The sequence below is a fragment of the Dromiciops gliroides genome, chromosome 2 (assembly GCF_019393635.1).
Source record: "Dromiciops gliroides isolate mDroGli1 chromosome 2, mDroGli1.pri, whole genome shotgun sequence".
In the NCBI taxonomy this organism is placed as follows: Eukaryota; Metazoa; Chordata; class Mammalia; order Microbiotheria; family Microbiotheriidae; genus Dromiciops; species Dromiciops gliroides.
This window is the reverse complement of record NC_057862.1, coordinates 237,731,915-237,755,816: the sequence shown is the minus strand read 5'-3', so window position 1 is coordinate 237,755,816 and position 23,902 is coordinate 237,731,915. Positions and strand designations below refer to the sequence as shown.

Below are 23,902 nucleotides of genomic sequence, written 5' to 3'. Positions count from 1 at the left end.
GGCCCTCTGGCTTCTCTAGACCCTTTGCACAACCTCCCTGTCTATAGCCCACTCTTCATCTCTCTATCCTTAGGCAAAGAATCGCTGTCCTTAAACAATGTCTAGTTCTGTGAGTCTTGCTAGTGTTAGAAAAATAGCATTCAGCTTTTGGTGGAGGAGGCCAGCAGCGATGCTCAGGCAGGTAGAAGTGGCAGTTTTATTTACTAGCTTCCATGGCTAGGTCAGAGCCGTTCAGCATGAGAGATGACCTGCTGCACCTCTGTTAGTGGAAATTTGCCAGGAAAAGGAGGAGTCCTTGAAAATTTGCTCACTCTCCCTGTGGCCTGCCTTTTTCCTGTTACTCTTTTTTTTTTTTTTTTGGGTGAGGGAATTGGGGTTAAGTGACTTGCCCAGGGTCACACAGCTAGTAAGTGTTAAGTGTCTGAGGCTGGATTTGAACTCAGGACCTCCTGACTCCGGGGCCGGTGCTCTATCCACTGCACCATCTAGCTGCCCCTGTTACTCTTGACACCATCATTCTTGGTCAGTACCTAAAATTTCATTTAGTGCCACATTGTACACAAACACTTAGGAGCTGAAATGGTGAACTTTTGAAAAAGAGAGTGACTTCAAATTGTAATAAAATGATTTTCTACCAAAGAAAAATTAGATGATTTTTAATGAAGTACAAATATCTGGTCACATTTCTGAGTTAGGAGACCAGGGGGAAAGAATAATAATAACTAATTTCTATAACCCTCTGCAGTTTACCAGGTATTTTCACTTGCATACTTATTGCAACTTCAAATAATAGCCTTGTAAATCAGGTACTTTAAGTTTTACAGATGAAGGAGGAGCCTGAGTCCTGGGGTTGTGACTTGCTCAAGCTCACATAGCTAGTTAGTGGCAAAGGCTATACTCAGTCCAATATTCTTTCCAGTGTATCTTGCATTAAATGCTAACTGAGAAATATTCTGGCTTACAGAAACTACAGAACTGTCTTAAATGTCCCTTGTGGTCTTTTATTTGGTCTCCTTACCTTCATTTACTTTTTGGGGGGGGGGACAGTGAGGGTTAAGTGACTTACCCAGGATCACATAGCTAGTAAGTGTCAAGTGTCTGAGGCTGGATTTGAACTCAGGTCCTCCTGAATCCAGGGCTAATGCTTTATCCACTGTGCCACCTAGCTGCCCCCTCATTTATTTATTTATTTGGTGAGGCAGTTGGGGTTAAGTGACTTGCCCAGGGTCACACAGCTAGTAAGTGTTAAGTGTCTGAGGCTGAATTTGGACCTAGGTCCTCCTGAATCCAGGACTGGTGCTTTAGCCACTGCACCACCTAGCTCCCCTCCCCCCCCCATTTACTTTTTAAAAAAATTAAAGAAAGTAATTAAATTTAATTAATTAATTAAAGTAAATTAAAGTAAGTAGCTATTGTGAAGGTTGGAGTTACTGATAAGAAAAAAACAATAATCTTTCTGAGTTGTCAGGTCTCATGAACAAAACACTTGATGCTACAAAAGTGTTCAAACAGTGAATGTTGAGTGGTTTGATCACTAGGGAAGGGAAGGAAATGAATAATAAATAATAGTAATAACTAACATTTATATGTCTCTTTAAGGTTTTCAAAGCACTTTACAATTATTATCTCATTTGATCCTCACAGTATCCCTGGGAGGTAGGTACTATTATCATCTTCATTTTACCAGTAAGAAACTGAGGCAGGCAAAGGTTAAGTGACCTTCTCAGGGTCATACAGCTAATAAGTATCTGAGGAACTTGAGTCTTCTTGACTTCAAGTCCAGCACTCTGTACATTTCGGTATTGTCATACTTTGGCATGTTCCAAGGCTCCTTAATTTTGAAAAATTGTGCTCTCTATCTTTTTCATCCATGGTAATTCTTTCCTGTTCCTTTCATTGGTCATTTGAAGTTGTTAAGCAGAGTTCTTTGGCTTATGCATAACTGTCTTGTGCAAAGTAGGTATTAAATATTTGTTGCTTGAATAAGCATTGTAAAAAATTGGGTTTGAAAGGCTGGTGACTGGCTCATTAGAAGCTGTGTTGTTGGGAGTTGTGACCAGACTAATCTAATGTTAACCAGAATTGGGCCTGATCAGCACTGGGGGAGAAGGCCTTCACTGAGATGAAGACTGTGCTTAGGTATGTTTTAGGACTTTGGGAACTGGTGATTGAGAGGAGAAAAACAATTCTGCTGTCAACTTGCTAGGCAAGGCTTTTGCTTTAGGCTACCTTTGGTTCATTTCTTCACAAACCATAGCATGGCCACTGGATATTTACTGACTTTGGAGACCCTTTGTTTATTTATTATGTTCTGTCCACATCTAGCTTTCCTGCTTTTATTTATTCTTGCTAGGGTGCACTTAGAGTTATAATCAAGATGGCATTTTTATATTGAGGCCCTGTTTTCTACTGGTATATTTCTGTTTGGGCTTTAACTAGAGGTGGTTCTTGGTGTTTTGGTTTTATTTGAAAGAAATTTAATTTATCCATTTCCAGAGATTAAATATTCAAGTGGGGGATGGGTGGATATAAAGTTTTATTGCTTTACTTGTTTAAAAAGAAAAAAAATCACCAGGCCAGAAAAGATTAGTTCAAAAGCACACTTATGGGCAGTACTTTGTTGTGAAATGTGTAACCCAAATATCCAAAGACATACTTTGCTTTTTAATAAACATTAGCTTAGACTACAATAGGTATTCATGCTATAATAAGTGCTGTGGCATACTATTTGGGAAGTAATACAACTGAAATATTATCAAAATCCAGAATTCTCTTGATTTTCATGTGGAAGTGTTTTTTTTTAAAAAAAACACAACGAAATATAGTTTAATTACCCATGTGACCTTGAGCAACACTTACTTTCAATTTCCTCATTTATAAAATAAGATGGGGGGTGGGTATTAGATAATTTCCAAGATGTCCCTGTAATTCTGTAAAGCTGGAAATTAGCATTTTACTCTAGCATCTTAGTTTGTAAAATTTTATAATAATGGAAAATTAGTATGCCAGGGTTCTTCTTTTCCCCTATTGTTAATAAAGTAAGATATATACACACTCATTAGTTCTTTAGACCTCAGAGGAAACATTCAGTCCTTGATATACCCGTTAGTTTCATTTTCATAAAAAGAATTCTGGGGGAAAAAGAACATCGGAGTGATATTATTTGAAAGAAAGATTTTTCACAGACTGTATAAAGTGACTTCAGTTTTAAATTCTTATATGTATTTTTGGAGGGGAGGAGGAAGAAGAAAGTAAAAATCATTGGAGTTAGGTTTGGTTTATTGATAAGTTGTTCTCTTTTGAGTTACTAAATTTCCATGTGTAGTCTTTTGGGTCTGGCCCTGTGATATACTGGTGTGGGGAACTCTTAGTGAGGAATCTTCCTTTACCGATGCAGATCTGCAACTGATGAACTTAGAGATTTGCCTGGGGTACTGAGAAGTTAAGCACTTACCTAGGTTCACACAGCCAATATTTGTCAGAGGCAGGACTTGGACCGAGATTTTCCTGAGTCAGAGGTCAGCTCTCTTTACCCTCTCAGCCATGTTATTGATGCATATGGAGTATTCTCTCTTCACATAAATATATAATAGGAAATAGTTGTAATGCAACCCAAGGAACAAAGACTATGAACTTCTTTACTCTGTAATAAGCTATATTTAATGAGAATGACAATAATCTTTATGAATAATTGATCAGTTTACTCAAGAGCAAATCATTAGTAATATGTCAATAAGCGTTAAGTGCCCACTCTATTCTAGGCACTGTCTTAGACACCGGGAATACAGGCAAGATAGTTCCTGCCCTCAAGGAGCTTACATTCTAATAATGACTGATAGAATGAAAGTGAAAGTTCATCCCTTCCATCCTTTTCCTCCTTGTATCTTCTTTGGATGGTGATATAGTTTCCTAACAGAATACAGCTTTGAAGGGAAAAAAAAAGAGGAATACAAAGTTAGTTGCAATTATATGACCAAAGATAATTTTTTGATTAGCAAAATATTCTTTCATAAGCAAAAGTTGTGCAAGAAACCTTGGGTTTGTTTGTTTTTTTAATTGGCTGCTGATACCTATATTGTCAGATACATGGAAAATGTTTTGAGTATCAGATGAATACTAACTCTCATTTCTTCTTAGTTCTTTTCACTGTGTAGGAGAAGCTATAAATATGATCTGGGATTCAAGAAAGGAGATAGAAAGGTTGTAAATTATGATAAAGTACCTCAAGCAAAGACTTTTTCTGGTAAAACATGATGGGTGCCTTATTAAATGTAACATTCTGGAAGGAAGAACAGACAGATTCAGGAAATTCTAGAGAAATGTCCTGAGTGGTAAATACCTAATGTGAAGATTCAGTGCTGGCCCTGTGTTTTTTTCGTGTAAATGTTTTGATTAAATTTAATTGATCAAGATCTGATAAGAGCTAATGGTGAATATGAAAGAGGGTGATTTAAGGAGTACAATAGAAAGAAAAAGAAAGGGAATACTTTAGAAAGAACTGTTGAGTTTGATATGTTTAAATCTAGGATTGGTAGTTAGGAAAGGGAGAATATGAGGGAAGGATTCAACCTGAGAATTGCCTATGTAAAAGTAATAGCTGAGCTTGAGAAATCAATTGATGACTTGGTGATAAGGATGCAAAGGGGGAAGAGCTAAAGTGACATTTCTCATTCAGCACTTAAAATGATCAGTGGCCTTTGTCATTTTTGTCCTAGTGAGGGTACCTACCAATACTATAACTTCCTACATAAATATCTCCTGGCAGGACTTAGGCTGAATAAATTCTTCTATTTTCTGGAGCAATAAGTCCACAAGCTCATTGATTTATTGAATAAAATAAATTTTTTAAAAACATACTTTCTCTTTGTAAGTTTTTCTTTATATACGGTCAAATTAGTAGGGGGTAGAATCATCTTTAAATGACCTATGTCATTTTGATTAGAAGGTATCAGATGAGTATACAGGGACTTTCATTTGGTTTATAAAATGAAAGTATCCCAAACCATAGAAGTTGAATCTGGCAACCGAGTAGAGCACTTAGGTACTTGAGCTTTGAGGTAAGATGGAAGAGGAAAGAAAGCCATTGTATTAAACAGATAGTCTTGCCAAAGAGGTCAGCTGGGCACTTAGATTGATTCTCCACAAGATGGCTCAGAAATTGTTTTATCAATCTACTCAGAACTGTCTAGACTTGGAGAAATGGTTTGTGCTATCCAAACTCACAACATTGTTAAACTTGAATACAAATTTGTGAATTTACAATGAGGAATTTGACTGTTGAGTGGACCTAGATTCTCCCATGAGCTGGACAGTGTATTCTCTTTCCAGTAGAAAAGGCTATTTCAAAAGCCAAATTAGTAATGGAAGGCTATTTAGTGATCCAGAGTAAGAGTAAATGGAGTTGGATAATTTTAATGGATCCTGTCTTCATTGTAGAGGATATATGCTTGGAATGAATATTTTTGATACCTACTCCTCTAAATACTTGCTACCACATTTTTATCTATCCTTACACATAGATTGAATAGGAGAAAAGGGGAATAACACATAAGCAAAAGGTCATTGTAGAGGAGATCGGTTACTAATGGGAAGATTTTTGGGATTGTTTCCAAAGCCATTGATTTCATTTGGGTTATTAATGACTTTAGATTAGACTTATCCTTACAGGGATACATAGTCTGATGAAACCAGAATTGGAAACATTGATACTTTAAGTAGATTTTTTTTTCTTAGAACTATTTGAATCCATTAAAAGATCTTTGAAAAGAAGAATAGTTTTTCAATAAAGAAAATATAAAATGCCATTTGGTCCTACAATTTAAAACAAACCTGGGCCAGATCAACAGGAATAGTCATTAGGTTAGCTATAGCAAAAAGAAAGAAAAATCTAGTTCTTGAAGATGTCTAAGTGGGGAATCTTGCCTGGGTATACCCCTCTGAATGTGTTTATAGGGAAACTCTTTTTGTACTAATGCATAAATTTTTAGTGGCAACTTCTGAAAAACTGTTTCTGTTTTGAGTTATGGACTTTCTTTAGGAATGTAACTGTGATTAATGTCAGGCATATGGCTAGCGTCTAGATGCAAAACATTTTACCTGTATGATTGTTGGTATCATTGTGAACATTTTGAGAATGAGTCAGAACACAATTTTCTAAGAAGAGATTTCTGAAGAGCTCTGAGACACAGAATCATATCTTAGCTATGTAAAAGAGCAAAGGACTTAAGCTTTTCTACTACAGAGAAGAAAACACTACTGGGAGAATGGAATATTTTATTATGATGGAAAAGACCCATAATTTTACATTTTTAAAAACTGTTTTTTTGCAGAATTAATCTGTAGAAGTACCTATATGAGAATTCAATGCTATTTCCATTTTGTAATAGCTGAGGAAAAGAAGTCCTAGAGAGATGGGATTTCCTAGGTTTGATCTACTGAGGGAAACCAACCCCCCCTCCCCCAATCTAGAAGTTAGAACATCTAGGTTCTAGTCTTGGCTCTTCTACTTTCTGTAGATTAGCCTTAAGGCCAGTCACTTTTCTGTGCCTCAGTTTCCTGTTCTACAAAATAAATATAATGTCCTATATAAGAAAATTATGAAAGTCCTTTGAAAAGGAAGTATTTTTATTTAATATCTTAATAATAATAATAATAATAATAATAATAATAATAATAATATCAGAACAGGGCTTTAGTGCATTATGGGCCAAGTGACAGATTTAGATGTCTTTTGTCTGATAGTCTAATTAGGTTTGGAGAGTTTCATTGAGGAAGTTGACCACTAGGTGATGAATTGTGTCAAATGATATAACTCAGGATAACTGCAAACATAGAGGAATTGTGATTCTCTCCCCTTGCTGGAAGGAGAGCCCAACAGTGATGCAACCATGAATCCTATAAGTATTGAAATACAAGTGTAATACTCTATTGAGCTAGGAAGAATCTTTGAAGACTTCCAGTCTGACAGTCTTTCTGTTATTAAGCTAGTGTTTTACTATTGTTGGTGTGAGTCTTCTCCAGTTCATAGTATTGTGGAAATCAATTATTGGGAAGAACAGTTGAGGGCTGGGTTCTAGTCCCATTTCCACCACTAACTTCCTGTGTGACCATGGGCAACTCAGTTCATTCCTCTGGGCCTCAGTTTTCTTATCTGTAAAATTCAGGGTTGGGTTAGATGGATTTTAAGTTACCGCCTGACTCAAACTCTACATCATTTGTTTGTTTGTTTGTTTTTTTGCTGGGCAATGGGGGTTAAGTGACTTGCCCAGGGTCACACAGCTAGTAAATGTCAAGTGTCTGAGGCCGGATTTGAACTCGGGTACTCCTGAATCCAAGGCTGGTGCTTTATCCACTGCGCCACCTAGCTGCCCCTGCTCTCCATCATTTGAAGACAGAATTATTACCTTATTGCTTCTCTCTCATTTAATTTTATGTGTGCGCATGTGCACATATACACACATGTGTGAACTACCTCCTCACCCCCCAAAAAACTTCAGGACAGCACGAAGTAGGCATTTTTAGTACCTTTATTCAGTGTTCAGCTTTTTTTTTTTTTTTGGTCCGTTTTGATGAGTTTTTTTTTTTTTAATCTAGTCCTATGCATTCATTGGGCAGCTAGGTTATACAGTGGATAGAGCCCCTGGCTTGGGATGAGGAAGACTCATCTTCCTTAGTTCAAATTTGGCCTTAGACAATTACTAGCTGTGTGACCCTGGGCAAGTCACTTAACTCTGTTTGCCTCAGTTTTCTCATCTGTAAAGTGAGCTGGAGAGGGAAATGGCAAACTATTGCAGTAACTTTGCCAAGAAAACCCCAGTATGGGATCACAGAGAGTCAGGTGTGACTGAAATGACTGAACAATGAAAAGGAATTCATTATTATTATTGAGAATTTCCAGTGTGAAGGATACCAAGCATGGTATACTGGAAAGAGCCTTGGTGCTACAATCAGAGGACTCAGTGTCTTCCAATTTTAGGTCTATGAGCCTATAATTGTCTTAATTCTCTCTGCAGATGCAGATTGACAGCTAGGCTATAACTTAGAGTCTTAGAGTTTTCTTGGGCCACCAGCAGGTTAGATGACTTGCCCATGGTCATACAACTTAGATGTATCAGAGGCCCCAAGCACAGTGCTGTCGTTTTTGGCCTGATGTAATGGATAGAAAAATGATCTATCAAATAAATGTTTTTTTAAAATATGAATTGGTCATCTCATGATCCTGGAATGCCAGTGGTATTGATAGCAGTATCAGGGTCCTGTCGTATCCCTGTCATTTCTTCAGTATTCTTTCCTTAATAAATATAACCATCACATACAGGTTATATGCTATTTCAGTTATTTATATCATCTCCTTACAGGTGAATAAGCAGTTTACCCATGTTTAGTCCCATAAGATTGTTTATTTGCATTTACCTTTTCATGTTTCTCTTCACTCTGATGTTTGAACTTCGAAGTTTCTCCACAGCTGGATCAGGAATCCTTGGAAGGCCTCCATTTTGTTAGAGGCTCTCCCCCACCCCCCATAGGATTCTACTCAGTTTTGCTGAATAAGTTATTCTTGGTTGCACACCTATGTCCTTTGCCTTCTACAATATCATATTACAAGTTCGCTACTCCTTTATTGTGGTGGCTACAGAACCAAGCCCTTGATTCTCTTAACACAGAAATGAATTTTCCTTTCTTAGTTCTCACTTTGCCCATCATATGCATTTATTTTCTATTGTGTATTAGAGTTATTTATGCCACATCCTTTTACTAGATTGTAAACTCAGTGAAGGTAGAGAGACCAAACGTTATGTAATATTTGGCTTTGCCCCAGAGCATAGCAAAATGTTTTTCACATAATAATTACTTAGTAAATGTTATATTGAATTGAATTACCAGCTGATAAAATGGATAAACAAAGTCATTTTACTGTCTGTATCCACAGCTGATGAATGTCATTCTTGATTTGTTTCAGGTTTTAAGACCATATGGAGGTCAAGTATTAAGAGCTGTCAGTTTTCTTTGCTCTTCCCACAGACATGTATATGTGTGTATATATATATATATGAGAAGCTGTGCTGATTCTTATATAGCTTTATTGCATGTTATTTTGGGCTCAGTTGTATGGAATTAGCAGATTCTGTTTTTAACTTTCCTGCTTCCCAGATTGGTTTTGGGATGATTGTTGATAGCGTTTCTGTTGAACATGTTATAGTTGTGTTTTCAGTTAAAAAAAGAAGGCCGTAGATTTTTCTTTCACAAAGGATTTTGTAACAGCATACCCAACAGTTGTCCCTTATGTTTATTAGTCATTAGGCAATCTGCTAAACCTCATTAGTTGAGGGATAGATAATATTCCTTATCTGCTGTGTTTTTCACTACTGAATGCTTACAGAAAGTGACACTTTGTTTTATGAATAATATTTCCTTCCTTCCTTCCTCCCTCCCTCTCTCCCTCTTTCTTCCTTTCTTTCTCTTAGCCTTCGAATGTGAAAAAGACCTAAGGAAAGGATAAAAGGATACCTTGATTAAGTGGGGAATTGAAGTGGGAAGTTTCCTATGGGTAGCTTTCTGTACTCCCCTTCCTCATCCTCTCCCCAGAAAATAATAAAAGTTAAAAGTTCAGAAAACTCACCTGTGACAAGAATAAGATAACCTTCCCTTCCCCTGACCTGCAGTATTCCCACAGCCCAGCAACTGCAGTTTGAGGCACAAGGTTTTTTTTTTTTAAATAAAAGTATTTTATTATTTTCCAGTTACATGTAGAGATAGTTTTCAACTTTTGTTTTCCAATTTCAAATTTTTCTCCCTCCCTTCCCCCCCTCCCCAAGACAGCAGGTAATCTGATATAGGTTATATATATACAATAACATTAAATATATTTCTGCATTAGTCATGTTATAAGAGAAGAATCAGAGTAAAAAGGAAAAACCTCAAAAAAGAAAAACAGCACCAAAAACAAAAGAAATAGTATGGTTCAATCAGCATCCAAATTCCATAGTTCTTTTTTTTTTTTGGATTTGGAGAGCCTTTTCCGTCATGAGTCCTTTGGAACCTTCTTGTACCATTGTATTGTTGAGAAGAATCTAGTCTATCACAGTTGATTAACACATAATGCTGATGATACTGTGTACAATGTTCTTCTGGTTCTGCTCATCTCACTCATCATCAGTCCACTTAAGTCTTTCCAGGTTTTTCTGAAATCTGCCTGCTCATCCTTTTCTTATAGCACAATAGAATTCCATTACATTCATATACCACAACTTGTTCAGCCATTCCCTAATTGATGGGCAACCCCTCGATTTCCATTTCCTTGCCACCACAAAAAGAATAGCTATAAATATTTTTGTACATGTGGGTCCTTTTCCCTTTTTTATGATCTTTTTGGGAAAACGACCCAAAAGTGGTATTGCTGGGTCAAAGGGTATGCACAGCTTTATAGCCCTTTGGGCATAATTCCAAATTGCTCTTCAGAATGGTTGGATCAGTTCACAGCTCCACCAACAATGCATTAGTGTTCCAATTTTTCCACAGCTTCTCCAACATTTATTATTTACCCTTATTGTCATATTAGCCAATCTGATAGGTGTTAGGTGGTACCTTAGAGTTGTTTTAAATTGCATCTCAATAGTGATTTACAGCATTTTTTCATTATGGCAATAGATAGCTTTGATTTCTTCATCAGAAAACTGCCTGTTCATATCCTTTGACCATTTCTCAATTGGGGAATGACTTTGATTCTTTTAAATTTTATTTAGTTCCCTGTATATTTTAGAAATGAGGCCTTTATCAGAAGTGCTGGCCATAAAAATTGTTTCTCAGCTTTCTGCCTCCCTTCTAGTTTTGGATGTATTGCTTCTGTTTGTACAAAACCTTTTTAATTTAATTTAATCAAAATCATCCATTTGAGGCACAAGGGTTTTAAAATTATCTCCTTTTCAGTTTGCCAGTGTAGATGGTCCTTTTTTCCAGAGCAGGTGGAAGCCACACCACCAACCACTTCCTGTCCATTCTCCCTGCTTCCATAACCTTAGAACTGTCCCTTTTCCTTGCAATTAAAAGCACTCAACTATTGTAGTTAAAACTTATGATACAGTCCTGGGGGAACTATGCTAGTAGGGAGTATTGAGGCCCATGGATCAGACCATCTCTTAGTCCCAAGAAGAAGGAAAGGAGGTGACTATAGGGTGTGTGAACCATGGAGATCAAGAAAGTAGAGGAGAGAATGGACTAGTGAAAAACATTTATGCCTTGTTGGCATAAAAATAATCAATAAAACAAGGAAATGGGCAGCCATTAGGAGGGAGAAAAAGGTAGAAAAGAGACCCAAGTTCAACTGAACCCTTCACAGCCATACCCCAAGGATCAGATTATGAACTAAGGAAAACATTTTACAGAAGGGACAGTGGAACCCAAAAGAGTAGGATAAGATTAGAGACTGGGATCACTGTATCATAGATTTAAAGATAGAAGAGACCTGTAAGGTTATCAAGTACAATTACTTCATTTTACAGGTGAGGAAATTGAAGTGTGGAGTAGTTAAGTGACTTGTTCAGGGTCACACATGTAACAAATTTGAAACCAGATTTTTTTGACTCCCAGTCAGAACATTTCCCTTAATTGAGAATTAGTCTGACAATAGATTCTAGAGAGTACTTAGAAGGTATGTGCAAAAATAAAGGGGTTAGATAAACTTCATTCCAGAATGACTGCAGCAGGACAACTAGATGGTGCAGTGGATAAAGCACCAGCCCTGGATTCAGGAGGACCTGAATTTATATCCAGCCTAAGAAAAAAGAGGATGGAAGGAAAATGACACTTCTTGGAAAGGGATATTACAAACTTATTTCATTGATAAAAAGGAATTGATGGGGTGGGGACTAGGAGCATTTGGGTGGGGGTTTAAATGTGAGAATTGTAAAAGTAAATCTGGAGGTTGGGCTGAAGGAATTGAGAGGATACCAGTTTTGAATTTGTAGAAGCAAAAGTAATCATAGGAACTGTTTTGACTTTTTACAAAAGTAAATGTATACATATATGTATATGTGTATATATATTCATAAATGCTTGGTAGAAGAAAATGCAGACTTAACAAGTATAATCTTAAGTGTAAAGGGATTAAATTTCTTAGGAAAAAGAATGTAGGAATGGATAAGAAAACAAAACCCAACAATTTGATGCATATAAAGAACATTTAATACATACAAACACATATGGAGTAAAAATGAGGGACTGGAACAAAATATGAAATAATTTAGTGAATTAAAAAAAACAGGAGTTGCGATAAAAATTAATGATCAAGCAAAGACAGATGAGGAAATTACACTAGAATTAAAGGCACCATAGATAATTTTTAAAAATAATAAAAGTTGGGGGCAGCTAGGTGTCGCAGTGGATAGAGCACCAGCCCTGGATTCGGGAGGACCTGAGTTCAAATCCGACCTCAGACACTTAACACTTACTAGCTGTGTGACCCTGGGCAAGTCACTTAACTCTAATTGCCCCGCAAAAAAACCCAAAAAAACCCCAAAACAAAAAAAAAAACAACAAAAAAGAAAAAGAAAAAAAAAAGTTGGCATAAGCAAATGGCACAGAAAACTAAATTCTTAAAATAAAAGCCTGGCAAAATGTAAAAGACAGTATCAACAATAGAAAACTAATAATCCCCTTTTAGAGCTGGATAAATCCAAAAGAGAAAATGATAAACAAAATATAAAACTGAATCAATTGTTGGATAAACTAGATTTGACTACCCAAAGGTACCTTCTGAATGGGAATATTAAAGAATAAGTTTATTTCTAAGCATCTTGTGGTATATCTACAAAAATTATAATGTTCTAGGGCATAAAGGAAACATAAACAAATGGGAAAAGGTGGATATAGTAAACACAATCTTTATAGACCATAACAGTAAAGAATAAAGAAAATATGAACAAAAGATACATATTAAATGGAAGCCAAGTAATGATATCCTAAATAATAGTCAGGTCACAGAATGAATCATAGAAATAATAATAATTTTTTTGTTTTGTTTTTGGTTTTTGTGTGAGGCAATTGGGGTTAAGTGACTTGCCCAGGGTCACACAGCTAGTAAGTGTATAAAGTGTCTGAGGCCCAATTTGAACTCAGGTCCTCCTGAATCCAGGGCCGGTGCTCTATCCACTGTGCCACCTAGCTGCCCAATAATAATTATATAAAATAATGATAACAGTGAAACAATATACCACAAATTTTAACTCAGAGTTCCTGGGTTCAAATCCCATCTCAGCTACTTAATATTTGTGTATTAAGCAAATTGATTTCATTCCCTGGGCCTCATCTGTCAAATGAGACGTTTAGACTAGATGATCTTTGAGGTCCCTTCAAACCATAAATATTGAATCCTATATTTCTTGATTTCAGTCTAGTTACACAGGCAAAAAAAGAAATGCTAGCATGCCACAATTTGTGATGACACAAGCTGTTCTTGATGAAGCCATGCTAGCTTTTCATGATAATCATTTTAGTTTCTTAATGCTCATGAACATGTACCTTTCATTAATACATTTTAGAATTTTGCCAGTAATCAATATCAGCTCTCTAGCTAACGTTTTCAAAACCCCATCTTCATTTTCCATTTTGAAAATCAAGCAGTTTACAGTTTCCTGTTCTATAGCACCTTTCCCCCCTTCACCTGGATTTTCAGAGTTCACCGTTGGGCTCAGTAAGCCTATCCACCAGTTCTTTCAGTACCTGGGAAGATAATATTATTTCCCTCAGAGTTATGAGCTCAGTGAGTGCAGAAATTGTTCTTAGCATGGTGCTTGGTATATAGTAAATGCTTTGTAAATGCTTTTTAGTTCATTCATTCATATTCAGAAAATAATTCAGTATGACCAAGTTGGATTTTTACTAGGAATGAAAGAAAAACAAGATTTTTTCATAGTAAAACCTTTGAGAAGATTCAGCATTCTTTTTTTTTAGCTTAAAAAGTATAGACATAGAAAGATTGTTCTTTAATATGATCAAAAATGTTTAAAACTAAAAACTAGCATTGTTTGCAGCAGAGAAAAACTAAAACTTTGTCCTTAAATCAGGTAGGGATTTCATGTAAGGATGAAATTTCTCCCCATTATTATTTTGCACACTTCTAGATATGATAGTTACAGCGTTGAGACAAAACAAAACCAAAGGTATACATATTGGTAATATGTGAGACAATAACCACAACAAACTTGCAGGCAAATAGATCGACAAAAATCATCAGTATTTCTACAGAGTACCAGTAAAAAACGGGGAAGGGGGGCGGGACGACACCAATAAGATAAAATCTATCCAAAATAATTGCAAAATGCACAAAGTACTTGGGAGTTAGCTTACCAAGAAATACATAAGGTTTTTATAAATATAAATACAAAATATACTTTACACCAATAAAGGGAGACAAACAATTGGAAAGATATTTTCTGTTCAAGGTTGGACTGTGCCAATATCATAAAAAAAATGACAATATTGTCTAAAGTATTTAGTGCAAATCAAATCACAAAATCATAAGATTTAATACTAATCAAATTAGAAGTAGTAAAAATTAAAGTTATTTAAAATAAAATAACAAAGCACATTTACACAGCATTTTAAGTTTGCACAGCACTTTATAAATAGGAACTCATCTGATCCTTACAACTCTGTAAAAATGGATACCATTATAATCCCCAGTTCAGATGTGGAAACTAAGGCAGATTAAGGTTAAGTGACCAAGAATGGAAAAGTCTAGAATGTTATGGGTAAAAGAGAAAAAAATGCAAAAGAAAGGGACTTAGCATTACCATGATTTAAACTGAAGTAGAAATCATCAAAACTTTGGTACTGGTAAAATAACAAAGAAACCAGTCGACCAGAAAGCTAATCTGTGGAAAACACAGAATAAGCAAGAAACAAAGGCTATTTAAAGACAGTAAGTACTTTGGAGTTTGCTAAGTCCACTTAGTAAGCATTTTTTAATGACTTATTATATGATTGGCACTGAGAAAGGCAAAACCAGTTCCTACCCCAAGAAGCTTAAGTTCATTTGGTAGAAACAACTTTATACATACAAGATTTATGCAGGATAAACCCATGGTAAGCCCTTAGCATTGGAGGGAGGGGAAGGAAGGGAAAGGCCTTTTGCAGCAGGTAGAATTTGAGTTGAGTCTTGAATTTAATGAAGACAGGAAGTGGAGGTGAGGAAGGAGAGCATTCCAGACATGGGGAGAAGAGTCAGAAGATGGAGTGTTGTATGGGAGGAACAACAAGAAAGCCATTGTCACTGGATTGTAGAGTATATGTGGGGAGTGAAGTGTAAGAAGCCAGGAAGGTTAGGCAGAGTGGCAAAGGTGTGAAGGACTTTAAAAGCCAAATAGAGGATTTTGTATTTGATCTTAGAGGCAATAGGGAGCCACTGCAGTTTATTGGTTAGGGTGTGATGTGATCAGAACTCTGCTTTAAGAATATGTCTTTGGATGTATTAGAATGGGGAGAGGCTTGAGGCAGGGAGGCTAACCAGAAGGCTACTTGTGATGAAGCCTGCACCAGGGTTGTAATTTTTCAGAGAAGATAAGAGTGCATATACAAAAGGTGTTTTGAAGGTACAAATGACAGGATCTGGCAACAGATTTAATGTGTGGGGTGAGTGAGAGAGAAGAATCGAGGATAATACCTAGGTTGGGAGTCTGGGTGACTGGAAGGATGGTGGTGCCTTTGACAGTATAAGGGAATGATATACCCCCCAAACATAAATTATTAGGGGAAGGACTTGCTTTTTGATAAGAACTGCTGGGAAAACTGGAAAGCAATTAATCAGAAATTAGGATTAAATCTGGCTTCTTAACCCTTTTGTGTTGTGTATCCCTTGGAGAGTCTAGTGAAGCCTATGGATCCCTTCTCAGAATGTTGTTAATGAATAAAATAAAATACATAAGATTACAAAGGAAACCAATTAGATTGAAATGCACTTCTAAAACTATAAAAACCCAAATTTATAGACCGTGGGATTAGGCCAACATCTCAATAATCTCAATATCTCAATAAATTAGAAACAAATATACAGCCTAAACATAAAAAAGTCACATCATTAAAAAATTAGATTGGGTACCTTTCACAGCTATGCCTAGAAGAAAAATTCTTAACCAAATGTGAGATAGAGATTAAAAAAATATTAAAAGGAAACTTTTGACTACTGAAAATTAAAAAGCATTTGTGTGAATAAAATTGCTGAAGATGATTAGAAAAGAAACAGTATAGCGTAAAAGATAATTTGCATAAATATTGTTAAAAGTCTAATATCTAAAAAATACAGGCACTTAACATAAATAGATACGAAGTTCCATTCCCCAGGAGAAAAGTTGCCAAAGGAGAGGAACAGTTTTCAAAAAAGATGTTCAAACTGAGGAATAGAGTGCCAGTCTCAAATCCAGGAAGACTTGGATTCAAGACCTACCTCTTTGACTCTGAGCAACTCACTTAATTAGCGCTCTAGGCAGCTCCCTATTAAGGCTATAAGTTACAGAGAAGGTAGAAGGAATCACAGGTTATCATGTGAAAAACACAGTCTGAGTCATTAGTGGTAAGAAAAATGGAAATTAAGATGAGCCTGAGGTTTTATCTCACTCCATACAAATTGCAAAAATAGCAAAAGATAAGAACTCTTTTGGGGAGAAGTTATGAGAGGATTTTGTGTCTCTGTTGGGGGGAATATACAGGCAATGCATGTTGGGAAGATATACAGGCAATTCATGGTTCTTGGTTCCAGGGTCCTTTATTTCAACTTGGAATTATGCAAGAAGTACCCACACCCTTCAATTGCTATAATAAGTAGATAGTCTAAAGAAGTAAGAATCAGAAACCAAAGGTACAGTATATACCAGAATATTCATAGCAGCACACAATGTTGGAGCCACTGATTAGGGAGTAGCTGAAAAAAAATAAAAACTTATGGTATTTGCATATAATGGGATGTTATTATGCAGTAACCAATGAGGGAATAAGAAGAATACGGAGAACTGTGGAAAGATGTGCGTGAACAACTAAAGGGCAAAATAGAAAGAATGATTAGAATGTCATACACAATAACTAATCTAAATGAAAAGGTTAATAAATGTTTATTGAGTCATAGAAAATCCAGTGAAGATCTTGGAGAACACAAACTGAGACATACTTTCTCCCTCATGGCAGAGAAGTGGGGCCTTATTAGGGCAGGATATTGTGTGCATTCTCAAATGAGGTCACTATCACTGGCCTTTTTGCAATAACTTTTAATTTGTCACAAATGAGGATTCAATCATGGGGTGAGAAAGAATTGAAATGATTGTGCTATAAAGACAAAAGGCATCAGTGAACTATGGATTTATAAAAGAGATTGTGGTAGGGCCAGTTGTGTGAGGTAGATTTTTAATAACTCCTGAAGACGTCATGCTTCCTGTAACTTTACGCAGGTATGTATACAAATTATTAATCCAATTCACTATTGAAAAACAAGCATCACAGAAAAGTAATTCTTTTTCTAGTTACAAGTATAGTAGTCCTTTGAAATCTCCTTTGGAATGGTGACAAGAGGCAAAATGAAACTTTGAGAATGGTTATTTATTAGGGAACACGAAACCTCGAATTTCATTCAACCATTGTAGCTCTACTTTCTCATTTTAATGCCCACATCCACAGTGGTGATGGTAAAAAATGTCCCTTCACCTACTGCCATCTCTGTAGGTGTAGGACATCACCTTTCCGTTTATTGCTTGTTGCAATTTGGCTTGTTTACAGACAGGATTGCTCTGTGAGTGCTTCCCAGTGGAGGGGTGTGTGTCTAGAATCAGAGCAGCAACCAGAAACGGCATTCACACATGACCTGTGAATTGGCTAATTTTGACATGCAGTTAGTTAAGAAATGATTACAGCCTGAGGAGTCATGACCTCAACTTTTCATCAGCTCCATTGGATTGTGCCTCAGTTTGGAAATGAAGAAGGTATAGGGGAAGTTTTAATTGTACCTGTGTGATTTATCCCTAGTCAGCTCTTTAATTTCTTCTGGCTGTCTGAGGTTTCCGACATGCTGTAAATTTCCCCAACTTTTTCATTATCTGCAATTTCTTTATGACTCGTGAATCGGAGTGGAGAGAGAGTGTGGATTTACAGCGGAGATAAACATGTCCATAAAGTCTGTATCTGTGTCAGTAATTGTACTGCTGTCAGTGACTGTCCTGTTTTACAGGCCTCTCTTGGGAAAGGAACAGGCTTCACTACCAGTAGCAATGGAGAGCTTGTTTTTATTTGCATTAACTTTCCAGGAGATTAGGTTGGAATGGTTGGGACGGAAATTGAGACTGGACCTTGGCCTCTTGTTTTTTCTGGATGAATGACTGGCTAGAATAGCCAAGTTTTGGGAGAGAAAAAAAAATAACAAGTTCAGCCTATGTTCACAGTCTCCTAAATGGAAGTGCTGCTCTTATTATTGACACACTTGTAAAAGATTTTTTATTTCAAAGTACATGACTGGTTTCTTCTCTGTTCTACCTCTGTAAATAATTAGACTTGGATCATGCTGGCCAATATTGTTTTCTCATAGGTTTCAGGCACATGACTTCTTCCTTCAAGCAGTCAGAGAACTCATTCTTTCTCCAGAGTGGTACTGTCTTAAGGTTTGATGAAGACCATTAGTGCCAAATTTGCCACATCTTAAATTCTAATTATTAATGGTTCTCTCTTTCCTGTTTGTGTGATTTTTGGCAGAAGAAAAGGGAAGCATTCTCATTTATTAAAATGATTTTTCAGTGACCTAGGTTTAAAGATATACTTTACTAGTTCTCCTACCTGTTCTTTTTTTGGTCTCCTATACTGGCTCCCTTTAGGATGGACTATATTGGTTTCCCTTAAAACCCTTAAAATGGATATTTGCCAAGTTTCTTTTCTTGGCCCCCCTAATGTCATATACTACTGTAACTTCACAAGCCACCTGTAGGCTAATGACTCCTGATTCTACATCTCTGGCCCTGACCACTCCAATGGGCCCACATCTCCATCTGCAGAGAGAACAACATATACAACACTGAACTTAATGTTTTTCCATCTGAACACTCTTTTCCCCAACTTCACTATTTCTGTCTGTGACACTACTATTTACCTAGTCTTCTATGTTTGAAAATGTTGGTGTTGTCTTTTAACTTTTCCTTCTCTCTCACCTTTAGTACCCAATCATTTATAAAACCTGTCCATAATCTTTCTCATTTCCACTACCATAACCCTAGCATAAGCTTTTGTTATCAAATACTGGCACTGTTGCAGCTGCTTTGTTTGTTTGGGTTTTTTAAATTATAAAAGTATTTTATTATTTTCCAGTTACTATAAAGATAGTTCTCAATATTTGTTTTTATAAGATTTTGAGTTCTAAATTTTTCTCCCTCCTTCCCTTCCTTCCCCCCTCCCCAAGACAGAAAGCGATCTGATATAGGTTATATATGTACAATCACATTAAACATTTCTGCATTAGTCATGTTGTCAAAGAAGAACCAGAACAAAAGGGAAAAACCTCAAAAAAGAAAAAAAAAAGGTAGAAACAGTACGGTTCAGTCTGCATTCAGATTCCACAGTTGGTTTTTTTCTGGATGTGGAAAGCATTTTCCATCATGAGTCCCTTGGAATTGTCTTGGATCATTGTATCGCTGAGAAAAGCTAAGTTTATCACAGTTGATCATCACACAATGTTGTTACTGTGTACAATGTCCTCCTGGTTCTGCTCACTTCACTCAGCATCAGTCTACTTAAGTCTTTCCAGGTTTTTCTGAAATCTGCCTGTTCATCATTTCTTATAGCACAATAGTATTCCATTACATTCATATACCACAGCTTGTTCAGCCATTACCCAATTGATGGGGATCCCCTTAATTTCCAATTCTTTGCCACCATAAAGAGAGCTACTGTAAATATTTTTGTACACTTGGGTCCTTTTCCCTTTTTTATGATCTCTGTGGGATATAGACCTAGTAGTGGTATTACTGGGTCAAAGGGTATGTATGGCCCCATAGCCCTTTGGGCATAGTTCCAAATTTGCAGCCATTTTCTCACAGGTCTTCCTGCTTCCAGTCTTTCCCCATCCATAACACTGCTACCAGTTCTATACTCTTTATGCACAGGGACTGATCATGTCACAACTCTAAAATCTTTAGTAGTTCACTATTTTACCTCACGTTTTGTAGTGTACAGTGGTTATTGTAAGAAAAGTTCAGAGTTATAATCCTTAAAATAGTCTATATAAATATGAGTTACTATTAATAATTATTATACTAGTTAAATATATAAGGTTGTATGTTAAATATAACAGGAATAATAGTTCTAGGAGTTAAATATATAATAATAAGAATATAAATAGAACTTTAGCCTTGCATTTAGAGCCAAACTACTGCCATCCCACTTTTCTAACCTTATATTATGCCTTTTAACATATGCTGTGTTTCACCCAATCAATCTATTTCCATTCATGCCTTGTGTTTCCCCACCTTCATGCATTTACTCACAGTATTCCTAATTTTTGGAATAACCACAGTTTCCTTCTGCCTTTTGAATTCCTATCCATCCTTCAAAACTGTATTCAGATGTTCTCTTTTATCATCTCTTCTCATTCTTCTTTTCCTCAAACCCCCACATCATATAGAACTCTTTTTGGTACCTTTCATGACTTTATCATGTACGGTTTTTGTGTTAAAATTGTTTGTGTATATTCTCTATCCCCTTACTAGAGTGTCAGCTCCATGAGGGGATGAATTGTAGCTTTTCTTAATCTTATATCTCCCCTTGCACTTTACAAAATGTCTTGTAAGTAGTAAATGTCTAATAAATGTTTGCTGAATTGAATACAAGAAGCACTGTAAATCTAAAACTCATCAACTTTTCATTATTTGCAGACTCATTGTCCCTTTACTTCCTTCTCTGGCCTTTTGTACACTTATTGATCATTAGCACCTCTACCCGTGAGTGGACAGAGAAGATTAAAGGACATTAGACTCAAGGATTTTCACTACTTGCTTTGCCTGTAATAGTAGTGAAAAGTTTGGTGGTAAAAGAACAATGACTAAATTAAATTTTTGTAATTATCTGTGTATTTCAAGGATGTATGCTATCCACTTTTGCCAATTCTATAGTTCTACTTTAATTTAGATAAATGATGGTATATTGGAAAGAATGCTGGTATAGTGGAAAAAAATAACTCATTAGAGTCAGGTTTCTGAATACTGGCTCTTGACACTTAATAGCTGTGTGACCATTGTTATATTACTAAAACTCTCTGAGCCTTCATTTTTTTTTTCTTTTCAGTAATACTTGTGATATCTACTTCAGGGCTCTTATTAGGAAAGTGCTTTATAAATTATAAAGTATGTTATTAATATATATCTTGTAGGTATCTGCAAAGGCTCTATCCTGGTCTCTCTTCTCTTCTTTGTGCCATCTCGGTAATCATCTTTTCACCTTTCATGGGTTCAGTTATCATCTCTATGAGGATGATTCTCCAATCAATTTATCCAGACTTGTTCTTTCTACTGACCTCTGGTCTGTCATCTCTAATGCAGCATCTCCAAAACAAAACTCTTTCCTTTCCGAAACCCTCCCATCTTTCCAACTTCCCTACTGTCAAGAGCACCACCATCTTCTTTCAGTCACCCAGGTTGAATCTGTGGTGTTGTGGGGACTCATGACACTGATAAAAGTTGTCCCTCCATACCTTAGTAGATGGTTTCATGATTGTTTGTGGTAAAAAACCAACAACAAAAACCCACCACCAACAGGCCACTTCATATTTACCTAGACTAGTCTTCAGATAACTGTGTTACTTAATGGAAGGCTTTCCAGTTGGGTTAAGACTTGTCAGACTTTGAAAACTCAGGGTTTTTTCCATACTACCCTGAGGAATTGGAGTATGATATTGGCAGAAGTTAGAATAAGACTTGGGCCCACATAATACTAGCTTCCAAAACATTTTTTTACCATGTCGGATAAAAAAAAAAACAACACAATAATCGTCCACTAGTTTTGTTTATATAAATATTACTGCTAAACCTGCCATTTGTCTTCACTATACCTTTAGTGACTCTTCTAGGTAAAAATTTTGGCGGCAACCATTCTGATTAAAGATTTCATTTCTATGTGTATGTTTATTGTACAAATATTGTACATTTAATTTTTCCCAGAATCTTTTTATGTTGAAACTTTTTATCCCTTTGATTTTATCCTAAGCAATAGAGAGTTTGTATTTGTGAGGTGTCTGTTTGCTATACTAAATTAATAGTGAATGAGATTCCTACTCAAATCGAATTAGAGAAATATGCCTTTTGATCATTCAGGATGAAGAGTTTACCATCAAGAATCTCCAAAGAAGTAGCCATATAGTAGGAAAATGACAATATTCTGATTTTTTTGGGATTTTTTTTTTTCTGGTTGGAAATAAAACAGTTTATGCTCATCTGCTTCTGTTTCTGCCACTACTGATTGTCAAGATCAATAGAAACAGGGATGTAATGTAGCCAAACCTTTCTTTCTAATGTGTAACGAAAGTGTCATTTAGAAAAATAAAAATAAAAATCGCGTGAATACTAAATAATCTGCCTGCTCCTCTCAGAAAGTGTTCCAGGCAACAGATTTGTTTGTAACTTTGTATTAAGTGTCTGATAAATGGACCAAAGAGCCTGACTTAGTCCTATGTTACCCTCTTGAAGTAGGCCAGTTTTACTAGTCTTGTCTTCACTCATGCTTCCTAGTCAGTCAAGCTGAGAATTTAATCCATGGGTAGTCAGGCTTGAAACTGAAAGCACATCTGGAATATTGATCAAATTTTTCCCATATAAGTATTGAACTTGTAGAGAAAGAAGTCTCATTTTAGAAAAGAACTACTTTCTTTTTTTAGTGAAAGAGCACCGGAATACAAGCTTCTTGGTTTGTTTTGTTTTGTTTTGTTTTGTTTTGTTTTGTTTTGTTTTGTTTTGTTTTGTTTTGTTTTGTTTTGTTTATATCCCCACTGGATGGTGCTTTGCATGTAGTAAGCACTTAATAAATGTCTTTTCATTTATTCATTCTTCTGTCTAGTGGAATAATTTCAGATGTTCAAACAAATGAATGTTGATGATACTTAGGGGTTATGGGGATATTTATGATCAGCTTAAAATATTAAATCTTTCTTAAAAACACATTTTATTGATAATTTTTGTCTTCATAGCAAATCTTCTCCCCTGCCAAAGACTGAATCCTTCCTAGTGACAGAAAAACTATAAGTAAAAATAGCTGTCTGACTAGCAATAATATTCTCTCCTAATAGTACTCTTTGTACCTTTCTATGGAGAGAGAGGAAGAGGAAGATAACTATCTTTTCTCCTGGACCTTCACTGACTATGCATTATGCAGAATTCCACCTTTACTTCTCTTTTCATTTATATTGTTATAGTCATTGTATACCTTGTTTTCCTGGTTCTCCTTATTTTGTTCTTTGTTAACATCTTTCCATATTTCTCTGAATTATTTATAGTTTTCATTTCTTACTACACTTAACTATTTTCTATTATGTACAATGCTTTTAGCCATCTTTAAAAATTCTCATTACACCTCTATATCCCTTTTATCTATTATCTAATATTTCTCTGTCCTTTCTTAGCCAAACTACTTGGAAAAAAAACAAAACTTTTCTTCTCAGTACATTTGCTTCCTTTGCTCATACCTCTCTGTAGTCTGACTTCTTGACCTCATCACTCAAATGGAACTGCTCTCTTCAAAGTTGCTAGTAATCTTATAAATGCCAAATCTGATGACCTTTTCTCAGTCCTCATATTTGTATATTACACTATTTTTTTCTTTTTCTTCTTCTTTTTCGTGCAGGGCAATGAGGGTGAAGTGACTTGCCCAGGGTCACACAGTTAGTGTCAGGTGTCTG

General features: G+C 36.0%; 1 protein-coding gene across 1 annotated transcript in view; it reads left to right on the top strand.

Moving 5' to 3' along the window:
• The window catches only part of LIN52 (lin-52 DREAM MuvB core complex component), a 119,387-nt gene that overhangs the window by 30,080 nt on the left and 65,405 nt on the right, over positions 1 to 23,902 (top strand). The gene's annotated exons all lie outside the window — the stretch shown is intronic.